Raw genomic sequence first — 10,598 nt, 5'->3', positions numbered from 1 at the left:
TCCAGTCCTGCCTTAACACCGAGACTCCCGCTTCTCCAGCTGCTGCCATGACGCCGGTATCATGAGCCCTTGACTTTGGCTTGAGGACTCCCTGACGGTCTTGCCAGACTCCTGTGGAATTACATGATCATCTGAAGTGCTTTTTTTTTTTTTTTTAATTTTTTTTAATGTTTGTTTATTTTTGAGACAGAGCATGAGCAGGGTAGGGGCAGAGAGGGGGGAGACACAGAATCTGAAGCAGGCTCCAGGCTCTGAGCTGTCAGCATGGAGCCCTATGCGGGACTCGAACTCAACAAACCGCAAGACCATGACCTGAGCCGAAGTTGGATGCTTAACCGACTGAGCCACCCAGGTGCCCCTGAATTGCTTTCACCCAACCTTCCTTCCTTCCTTCCTTTCATTCAGTTGAGCTCATAACTGCATCAGAGTCTAGTTGCTTCCAGCTTCCCCCTAAACCCAGCTTCTGTTCTAGTTTTTCTCACCAGTGTTGCCCCTAATCTGTTACACAGTGGACCCCTTCTTGGTCTTGGTGTCTGCTTCTTGGAGGACCCCCGGCTAACACAAGTGGACCAGGAGTGAGATCTGAGGAAACAGGCTAATAGATTAGGAACTGGCTCATGTCCCACCCAGAGGATGAAGAGAATGACCTGCTCGGTAAGTGGGGCTACATATAGTCCTTGGCATGAGGTCATGGCTCAGTTACTAAGTATTTCTTAGATGGTGTGCCTGAACCTGTTATCCTTAGAAAGGCCTACCTGCAAAGTTCATCTTTGGCTAGTGTCCAGCAATTTGGATTTCAGGAGTGTACCCCCCGCTTTCACCCCCATTCCGTAACTGGTAAGAACTGTGCCTGAAACCTTTATACAAACAATAAGACTTAGGTTGAACACCAGCTTTCCTTCTGGGAATCTGGAATTTTGATACATGCTAGGCAGTGCCTATGTAACTGAGCCAAATAAAAACCCTGGACTCCATGCCCAGGCTCAGGTAAGCTTCCCTGATGGACAGTATTTTATGTGTTACACGTCACTGCTGGAGAATTAAGCTCATTCTGCGTGACTTAACTGGAAGGAGATTCTTGGAGCCTGTGCCTGGTTTCCTCTGGACTTTGTTCATATGCCTTTTCCCTTTGCTGATTTTGCTTGGTGTTCTTTGTAATATAGTTGCGAGTGTAGTTCCATGCTTAGTGCTGTGGGCCCCTCTAAGCGCCCCCTCCCCCTCAGACCGTAACTGTTACTCTTGGCTGCTTGGCCAGTAACAGGCTTAAATCCTAGCATAGCCTGGCTGTGGATGTGCTGGGTCTGGTAAGGGAGAAAAGAGACTAGAAATCAAAAGTGTAGGAATTAGCTCGCATATACTGGCAGGTGCCAAGGATGTGCTACTGGGGTTGGATTTTGAGACTGCTTGATCAAAGACTAAACTGTTAAAAGAATTCAAATTGAAAAAAATAATCCACACCTAAAACATAAGGATACGGAACATTTGAAAGTGAAATGATCAAGAAGATAACACTGGGCATATATTCCAGAGGCCAGCTTAGATAATTATTCAAATCAGAGAAAATAGGCTTCAAGGGAACAAAAAGCATTATCAGTGATAGAGAAATCTACTTAAATTCTTAAAGAATCAACTCTCAGTACAAAGTTAAAATAATTCTAACTTGTATATACAAATTTAAAAATGCCTCAAAATATATAAAAGAAAAATTAACAACCACTAGAAAATTCTAAAAAGCCATCACAGCAGTGGGAGGTTGTAACAAAACTTCCAAAGAATTCAGGAAGGAAGGAAGATTTGAACAGCAAAAGTAACAAGATTGTTTTAAAGTTCAAGTTAAGACACTATGTGATTGTAAAAGACTTCTGGCTTATAAGTAGGGAGATGAATGAATGGAACTGTAAGAAAGAAAATTAGATCCACGAAGTGTAAACTACATAGACACAAACTTGGGATTCTATGCCTTGGAACGGTAAAGGCTGCAATTTGTCAAAATGCCAGCAGGGGGCAGCAGATTCCAAATGTGATATTCTACTGCCTATTAGAGCTGGAAGGCTTTATGAAGATTGCCAAATAAAATACTCTTGGGAGGATGAATAAAGTGAGAACTAGAGAAGTTATATTATTTGTGCAGGGTTATATAGCTAGTAAGGGTCAGAGGCAAACCCCTCTCTTGATTCTAATTTAATAGGCCACGTTGAAAGGGAGAAAGGGAAATACAGGTAAAATTGTTGGCTTTTCAGTCTTTCTCCCCCAGTAATTACTTCTTCTTTTTAAAAAATGTTTGTTTTCAAGAGAGAACATGAGCAGGAGAGGGGAAGACAGAGAGAGAGTGAGAGAGGAGACAAAGGATCCAAAGCAGGCTGTGTGCAGACAGCAGAGAGCTAGATGTGGGGCTTGAACTCATGGAGATCATGACCTGAGGCAAAGTCAGATGCTTAACTGAGCCACCCAGGGGCCCCTATTTCTATTTTTTAAAAATGGTGCAAGGTTTGATGGAGCCTAGGATTGATTCCGTTTTGATTTTTAAGAGTGATGGTTGAACTGGATTTGAATTTCACTAGAAATAGCTTTTCTGCAGTTGAGTGGCTGTTAGAATGCAGGAAATCCTCACATTACACAGCAGAGCCACAGACCCTTCAGACTCCAGCATTTCCTCCCCCGCTCTTTGCTCTTCTGCACAGGGTTCCCACCATCTCTAGGGAGCAAGGTGGCAACAGGGTATTTGTGACAATTTGTGTCATTCTCACCATTGTTAAGGGCATTTTTACATCTGCCTAGGGCTGTAACAAATGAGTTGTCTGCTTCTGAAAGCAGAAAAATAGAACTAAAAAAAAAAAATCAAAAACGAATTTTCCAGGGAAAAAGACAAATAGATGAACTGCTGGCTAAACTAATAATGCAAAAAGAGAGTAAAGGCAAATGTACAAAATAGGAAGGGAGAAATCACCATAACAAAAGCAGAAAATGAAAAGATAATAAAAAACTATTTTGTTCAATTCCACATGAACAAATTTGAAAATTTTTCTAAGATAGTGTGATTTATCATTCTCCAAAACCGAAGTTTTAAAATCTAAACAGATCTCCGTGGAAAAAAATTGTCAGTGCTTGCCTCCCCCCAGTACCACAAATATATGGTTTCATGGGGCAATGCTACCAAATGTTTGAAGAGCAGATAATTTCAGTGCCTAGCAAGAGAAGAACCTAAAAGAAGAAAATGAAATTGTTTTTGTCAAGCTAATAAAACCCGATAAAGCTTGATACAAAGAAAATGAGAAGACCCATCTCTCAAAAGAACATTCATGTAAAAATCCTAAATAAAATGTTACCGATGTGAATTCAGCATAGACACACATGCCATAACTATGTAGGACATCCAATGATATAATTAATCATATGGCTGCATCTAGAAAGGGATTCTAGGCAAGAAAATCATTTGCTTCCAATTCCATAGATGCCGAAAAGTCATTGATAAAAATCCGACACGAATTCTTGGTGAGGAAAAAAAGGAATGAATGGATGCATTTTTAATATACACCTCAACATCATCTATTACTACCCCTAAGCCAGCATCATACCGAGTAGGGAGATACTAGAAGCATTGAATATCATGGTAGGGGAGGTATTGCCAATGGAACTAAGTGTACATGTCATGTTGTAAAGGAGGCTGCAATAACCCTATTGGCAGATGTGATCACATTCCCAGAAAAACAAAGAGCATTAGCTAAATACTACTGGAAACAAGGAAATTTAGTAAAGGAGAATATAAGCAGAAATCATGGGACACCTGGGTGGCTTAGTTGGTTGAGCATCTGACTCTTGATTTCGGCTCAGGTCACGATCCCAGGGTCATGGGATGGAGCCCTGTGTCGGGCTTTGTGCTGAGCATGGAGCCTGCTTGAGATTCTCTCTCTCTCTCTCTCTCTCTCTCTGTCTCTCTGCCTCTCTGCCCCTCTCCCTTGCTCGCACTATGAAAAAAAATTTTTTTAATGTTAAAAAATATCAGAGGAAGAAAAAAAATTAATAATTTAAGGTTTTTTTTTTTTTTAATTTTTTTTTTTTTTTTCTTCAACGTTTTTTTTTTATTTATTTTTGGGACAGAGAGAGACAGAGCATGAACCGGGGAGGGGCAGAGAGAGAGGGAGACACAGAATCGGAAACAGGCTCCAGGCTCCGAGCCATCAGCCCAGAGCCTGACGCGGGGCTCGAACTCACGGACCGCGAGATCGTGACCTGGCTGAAGTCGGACGCTTAACCGACTGTGCCACCCAGGCGCCCCTAATTTAAGGTATTTTTAATAAAAAAAATACCCATATATATACAATAGCTAATACCAACATGGTGCCTACTATGGGTCAGGCACTGTTTTCAGGGTTTTACATGTAAGAACCAGTGTAATCTTCACAACTCCATGGGGGTATATTCTATTACCATCTCCATTTAGAAATAAGGATATGGAGTCAGAGACAGGTAAAATAATGCTTTCTTGGTCATATAACTACAGCAGAATTTGAACGCAGGCAGTCCAGTTCCAGAATTCATACTTTTCCCCTCTAAAGCCATATTGGTCCTCGATCTATAAAAGGAGGGGCGTGCTACCATTCACGATGGTAACGACAACAAAAATCACCTGAACATAATTTAAACAAAAAGTGTGCAGTACTTACATGAGAACCATTTAAAATGCCCCGAAGGGATGCAAAAGAAGCCTTGGACAAATGGACAAGATTACTACGTTTTGGACATATAACCAGTGTATAGCCGTGTGTGACCAACGATTACATCAGATGAAGAATGAATGAAGCTGAGACACATGGAAATTCTAAGTCAAAGAGATCATTCTGGGAAGAAAGGGGACAGGTAATGAAATGGGCTTGGGATGTTAAGGGAGAATGCTTTACACTTGAGAGAGATTTGAACAAGTTTATAGGCCAAGAGGAAGTCATCGGTTGAGAGGGAGAAGATGAAGACAAGGAAAAGGGGGATAGATAACTGGAGCAAAGTCTGAGGTGAGGGAGAAGGCAATGGGGATTAGGTCACCGGTGAAGGTTTTGAACGCCTTTCCCGTGGACACAGAGGGGAGAAGAAAAGGACTGGATTGGACGCAGTTTTCTGTGGGAAGAGGGATGGAGAGGCAGTTATAGGATCAGATTTTAATGGCCACTAGGTGAAGGAGCGTGGCGAGGCCTCAGTAAGGGGAAGGTGCGGAGAGTGGCACTGCTTTGGAACAGTTGCTGAGGGGGATGGGAAAAGAAGCGGGTCAAAGATCAGTTGGATAAGGTTGAGGAAACTAGGAGTTGGTAAGAGTCCGTGCGAATCTTTTCCTGCTGCTGTGGACATGTGGGGATGGTATGTTGAGGGGTCCTGAAGGATTGGGGTTTCTGGGAAGACAACAGAGTGAAAATGCTAAGACAGAACAGTTCAAGTGACGGATGGAAAGGAAATGCAACTTAAAAAGTTTAACAACCAGGGGCGCCTGGGTGGCTCAGTTGAGCGTCTGACTTCGGCTCAGGTCACAATCTCAAGTTTGTGAGTTCGAGCCCCTCATCGGTCTGGGCTCTCTGCTGTCAGCACAGAGCCCACTTTGGATCCTCTGTCTCCCTTTCTCTCTGCCCCTCCCCTACTTATGTTCTCTCTCTCTCAAAAATAAATATTAAAAAAAAGTTTAACAACCAGAGGCAAATGATATCTGGGCATCCAATATCTTCATGAGGTCCACGAATAAGTAGGAGGAAAGGTGAGGAATCCGAAGAATAGGAGATTTGGGGCAGACAGAATTAGTAAGAGTTCAGATCCGACAACAAGAGTGTGGACATGTGTGGAGGTAGTTTCAATGGAGTGGAGGTTACTAGAGGAGACGTCAGAAAACCATGCAAGTGACCATGCTGGACACTGACCTCTCAGTGTGACTATAGGGAAGGAGCGGGGAAGACCGTGAGCGAGGCAAAAGTCCTCAGTGAATGGGGCACCTGGTTTGGAAGATATTAGATGCCACAGCGGGGGTGGGGGGGTGGGGGGGGGAGGGAAGAAGGTGGCAGAGCTGGAGGGCATGGGTGTCACAAAGGGAGAGGATTTTGCACGCCGGAGAGAGAGGGTGAATGGATGGGAAGTGGGTGTCAGAGGAAGGCATGTAATGCCCCCTGGCCACAGCGAGTGCAGCCAACTGTTGAGGAGACAAGGTGACCTCCGCTTGAAAAGGACTCTAAGGGAAATGGTGTCGGAGGGCATTTAGGCTTCAAATTGGGTGGGGAGAAAGGAGTTAATAGGTATTGATCACCTGCTGTACGCAAAAGACCGACATAAATTAGTCTTCCCGGCAGCCCTTGTGTCATCATTTCTACTTTGGGATTAAGAAGTGGGTTCAGAAATCACAAATGTTAAGAGGTGAACTGGGGCCCCACTAAAAATTTTAAGTTTGATCATTTCTAGCTGCTGGTCGGGGGGGGTGCCAAACCAGGAGTGCTTAGGAGCACTCCACCAAAGAAACCAGGGGAAAGACCGAGAGGACGTGTGGGAGCAAAGAAAGGACATTACTTCATTGGCTGTAGCTTAAATCTTAGTTGGCTGCTCGTCACCGGTTGTCCTTAGCATTTGATTTTGAAACCTTGGGACACTTACAGGTTTAGACTTTGGGTTGCATACGTAGGCCACCATAGCATTACAGCCACCTCAGTAATGGGCTTCTTGTTCAACTGAGCACCAAAAATGCGCTTGAAATCATGTGGTTAAAAAGATTAAATCCCAGGTTAGACCTGAGTTCTAAATCCTGTACTGTTTGAAATAAACATGGTATTCCCTACCTGTTGGGGAGGCATCATTCCAAGCAAGATGAGATGAAAACCTGTCTATAAGTTCCTAGGGATGTTAGAGAAAAGAAAACCAAAATTCTTTAGAAGGCCCAGCTAATTTTTAAAAATAAGGGGACGCTGCCTTGGATGGCTCGGTTGGTTAAGCGGCCAACTCTTGATTTCAGCACAGGTCATGATCTCACGGTGCCTGAGTTCGAGCCCCACACTGGGCTCTGAGCTGACAGTGCGGAGCCTGCTGGGGATTCTCTCTCTCTCTCTCTCTCTCTCTCTCTCTCTCTCTGTTTCTGCCCCTCCCCCACTCATGCTTTTTCTCTCTCTCTCTAAATAAATAAACCTGGAAGGAAGAAAGGAAGGAAGGGAGGGAGGAAGGAAGAAAGGAAGGAAGGAAGGGAAAAAAAGGAAAAGGAGAAAAGGAAAAGAAAGAAGGGAATTACTCAGAGAAGAAACTTTAAAACAGAGTGACAAACACTGGAGTGGAGGCTCTGGACATCCCCGGATGGTGGGAGGTTTTTGGTCAGTCAGGTGCTATTTAACCTCCTTGAAGGGATAGCAGACAAGATTTGGGGTTAGGCATGACAGGAGGTGGAACAGTGAAAGGGTGAACTTAAAAAAATCTGCCCGATAAAACAGACAACAAAGGATGAATGGCCCTGGAGGACAAGGAAGTCTACTCTGAGAGACTAAAACCCAGGGCCTGTGCCTCACACAGGTTTGGGTCTAAGTTTTCGGCACAGTCTAGGAACCACCAACCCAAAAGTTAAACTAAAAACTGGTGCAGGGTTGATATTCCTGGTGTTAGTGTTGCCAGATTTAGCAAATAAGAATACAGGACACGTGGGGCACCTGGGTGGTTCAGTCGGTTAAGCGTCCGACTTTGGCGCAGGTTATAATCTCACGGTTCCTGGGTTCGAGCCCCGCGTAGGGGGCTGGAGCCTGGAGCCTGCTTCGGATTCTGTGTCTCCTCTCTCTGCCCCTCCCCTGCCCGCACTCTTTCTTTCTCAAAAATAAACGTTAAAAAAAATTGTTTTAAGTACAGGACATGAATAATTTTTAGTATAAATATGCCCCAAATATTACACAGAACATACACTAAAAAATTGTTTGTTGTTTCTCTGAAATTCAAATTTAACTGGATATCCTGTATTTTATCTGGCAGCCCCACCTGGTGTACCTGCCAGAGATGCAAAACCACCCAGCCAGGACAGTATCATGAGGTTTTTCACAAGGAGGAAAAAGCCCTGCTACGGGAAGGGTCACAAGAAGAAACGTGAAACCAAAGACAGAAACCATCATGAACGAGATCAGTAGGAACAACAGGACAGAGCCTCAAGAATTCTGCTCATTCGTTCATTGAGCAAATATTTATCGGGCACTGTTCTAGGTGCTGGGGACGTGCAGGGAACAAAACAAAACTGTCCCTCACGGGATGTCACCTGGTGCAGGAGACTGAGAACAATAAACACAAATGTGCACTGTGTTAGCGATAAATGTTCGGAAGAAAAGTAAAGCAGGAAGGGAGATAGGAACTGTGCAGAGGAGAACTCTGTAGTTTTTACATGGCGGGGGGGGGGGGGGGGGAACCCCCATGGAGACTATGTCTGAGTGCAGACTAGCAGGAAGTGAATGCATGCAGATATCTGGGGGAAGAGCTTTCCAGGAAGAGAGAGCAGCACATGCAAAGGTTTCAGGACTGGTGTGTCCCTGGTATGTTCCAGTGACAGCTAAGAGGCCTGTGTGGCTGGAGTGGGGCGAACAAAGAAGTACGAGATAAGGTCTGACGGGTGGCAACATGATGGGGGGGGGGGGTGCATGTCACAGACGTGTCCTGTCCAATACAGCAGCCGGTAGCCACATGCGGCTATTTACATTCAAATAAACTGAAGTTCAAGGAAACCAAAAATGTCTTCCTCACTCAGTCCAGCCACATTCAAGTGCTCGATGGCCATGTGTAGTTAATGAGAACCACACTGAACAACTCAGAGAATGTTTCCTTCATTATGAAAGTTCTGCACGGCACTGACCGAGCCTTATAAATCATCGTACACTGTGGCTCTTACTCAGAGATGAAGGAAACAAGACAATCAGAAAGAGGATATGAAATTAGTATGTTTCAAACGATTAAACGAAGGAATCAAAGCCCAAGAAAATACCGCAAGTGTTTTAAAAAAAGGCGTATTTGAAAAAGAATCAACATAGAAATTTTTTAAAAATTGAAATTAAAGGGGCGCCTGGGTGGCGCAGTCGGTTGAGCGTCCGACTTCAGCCAGGTCACGATCTCGCGGTCTTTGAGTTCGAGCCCCGCGTCAGGCTCTGGGGTGATGGCTCGGAGCCTGGAGCCTGTTTCCGATTCTGTGTCTCCCTCTCTCTCTCTGCCCCTCCCCCGTTCATGCTCTCTCTCTGTCCAAAAAAAAAAAAGTTGAAAAAAAAAATTGAAATTAAAACCACAATGGCTAAATGAAGCAGATTAGATAGCAGGAGAAGGAATTAGTAAACTGGAATATAACGTGGAATCTTACACAGTGTTTCATGTGGGCCACGTGATGCTTGAGAATCTTCGTTTAATCTTCACAGCAGGCATGGGCAGGTGGATAGTATTTTCTCCCCACATAACAAGCATGGAAACAGGCACCGAGAGACTATGGCTCCTTGTCCAGGCAATCCCAAGTCTGTGTACCCAACCACTATGCCATCTTGTACCTAAGGAACTGACCCAGAATGCAGCACAGAAGACAAAGAGACGGAAAAGAAGAGGGGCTTAAGAGACCTGGGGGGATGGGATGAGAAGGTCCAATGAATCCAATAGGAGTTCCAGGAGTGAGAAAAGAAAACAGCAGAGGCAAACAGGATAGCTGAGAATTTGTCATGGTTGAGAAAGACGAATCCTAGCATTCAAGACACAGGAGTCCCAAGTAACGTGAATACAAATGAATTCACAGAATTCACAGTTGAACACATAGTAGTTAAGACCGCAGAATACCAAGAAACAGAGCAGACATCTTTAAAGCCGCGAGGGGAATTTATTTGTAGAACCGGGAGGCTGGGAAAGAGACCTGTAGAGTGGGAGAGGAGAGATCTGGGGGCTGGTGGTGCGCACAGTAGTGTGGGTGCAGGGAGAGCGCTGGGTGAGGGGCTGGGCTGGGCTGTTTGCGGCGAAGACCACTAGCAGGATTGTATTCAATCCTAGCTTCCCATTAGCGCACTCCATTGTCCCAAGGTTGCAGCGAGCTTAGGTATGCTGTCTCGAGTACACGCTCTTTCAAGTAAGTACAGGGTGAATCCTGGGAACGGTTTGGTGCATGACTGAATGAAAGCGAGGCGTTTTGAGAAAAGTGAGGCCAACGTGGTGCCTACACTTGGGCTACTGAACTGATGTATTTACAGAAGGCCTTACAGCGATATACTTACGAAAGGCTATTCATGGTGTCTATAGTTGTGTCTATAACTGTGATTGCATTTTCTAAGATTTGAGAGCAAGTGTAATAAACACAGAACAATCTCTCACGTTCTGTCTAGAGGTTTTCTAGGCTGATTATAAATATTAATGAAAGTTTCGATCGTAATAAAGCCCAGAGGAAAGTTTCAGCAGCTTCTGTGGTCTGTGTCGTCTTGTTTGTTGGAGATGTGTTGCAGCCACAACTGTACATGATAGAATGCAATCTTTGCCTCCCAATAGGATTTGATAACATAGAAGACACCAGACAATTAGAATGATCTCATTCTCACCTTATCACATGTGCCAATGTTGCAAAACACTGAAAAAGAAAGGCATACTATTTTCCTCCTCTTATCCTT

The 10,598-nt window shown here is 44.3% G+C and overlaps 1 long non-coding RNA gene across 1 annotated transcript; it reads left to right on the top strand.

Moving 5' to 3' along the window:
• The first annotated feature begins 345 nt into the window (after positions 1-345).
• Positions 346-8,988, top strand: LOC122220322. The gene is made up of 3 exons (XR_006202799.1): positions 346-654; positions 4,692-4,857; positions 7,963-8,988. It is a non-coding gene; the product is annotated as an uncharacterized LOC122220322 (long non-coding RNA).
• The last annotated feature ends 1,610 nt before the right edge of the window (positions 8,989-10,598 follow it).

The sequence above is a fragment of the Panthera leo genome, chromosome B2 (genome assembly GCF_018350215.1).
Source record: "Panthera leo isolate Ple1 chromosome B2, P.leo_Ple1_pat1.1, whole genome shotgun sequence".
Lineage (NCBI taxonomy): Eukaryota > Metazoa > Chordata > Mammalia > Carnivora > Felidae > Panthera > Panthera leo.
The sequence above is the reverse complement of the archived record's forward strand: the minus strand, read 5'-3'. Positions and strand labels throughout refer to the sequence as shown.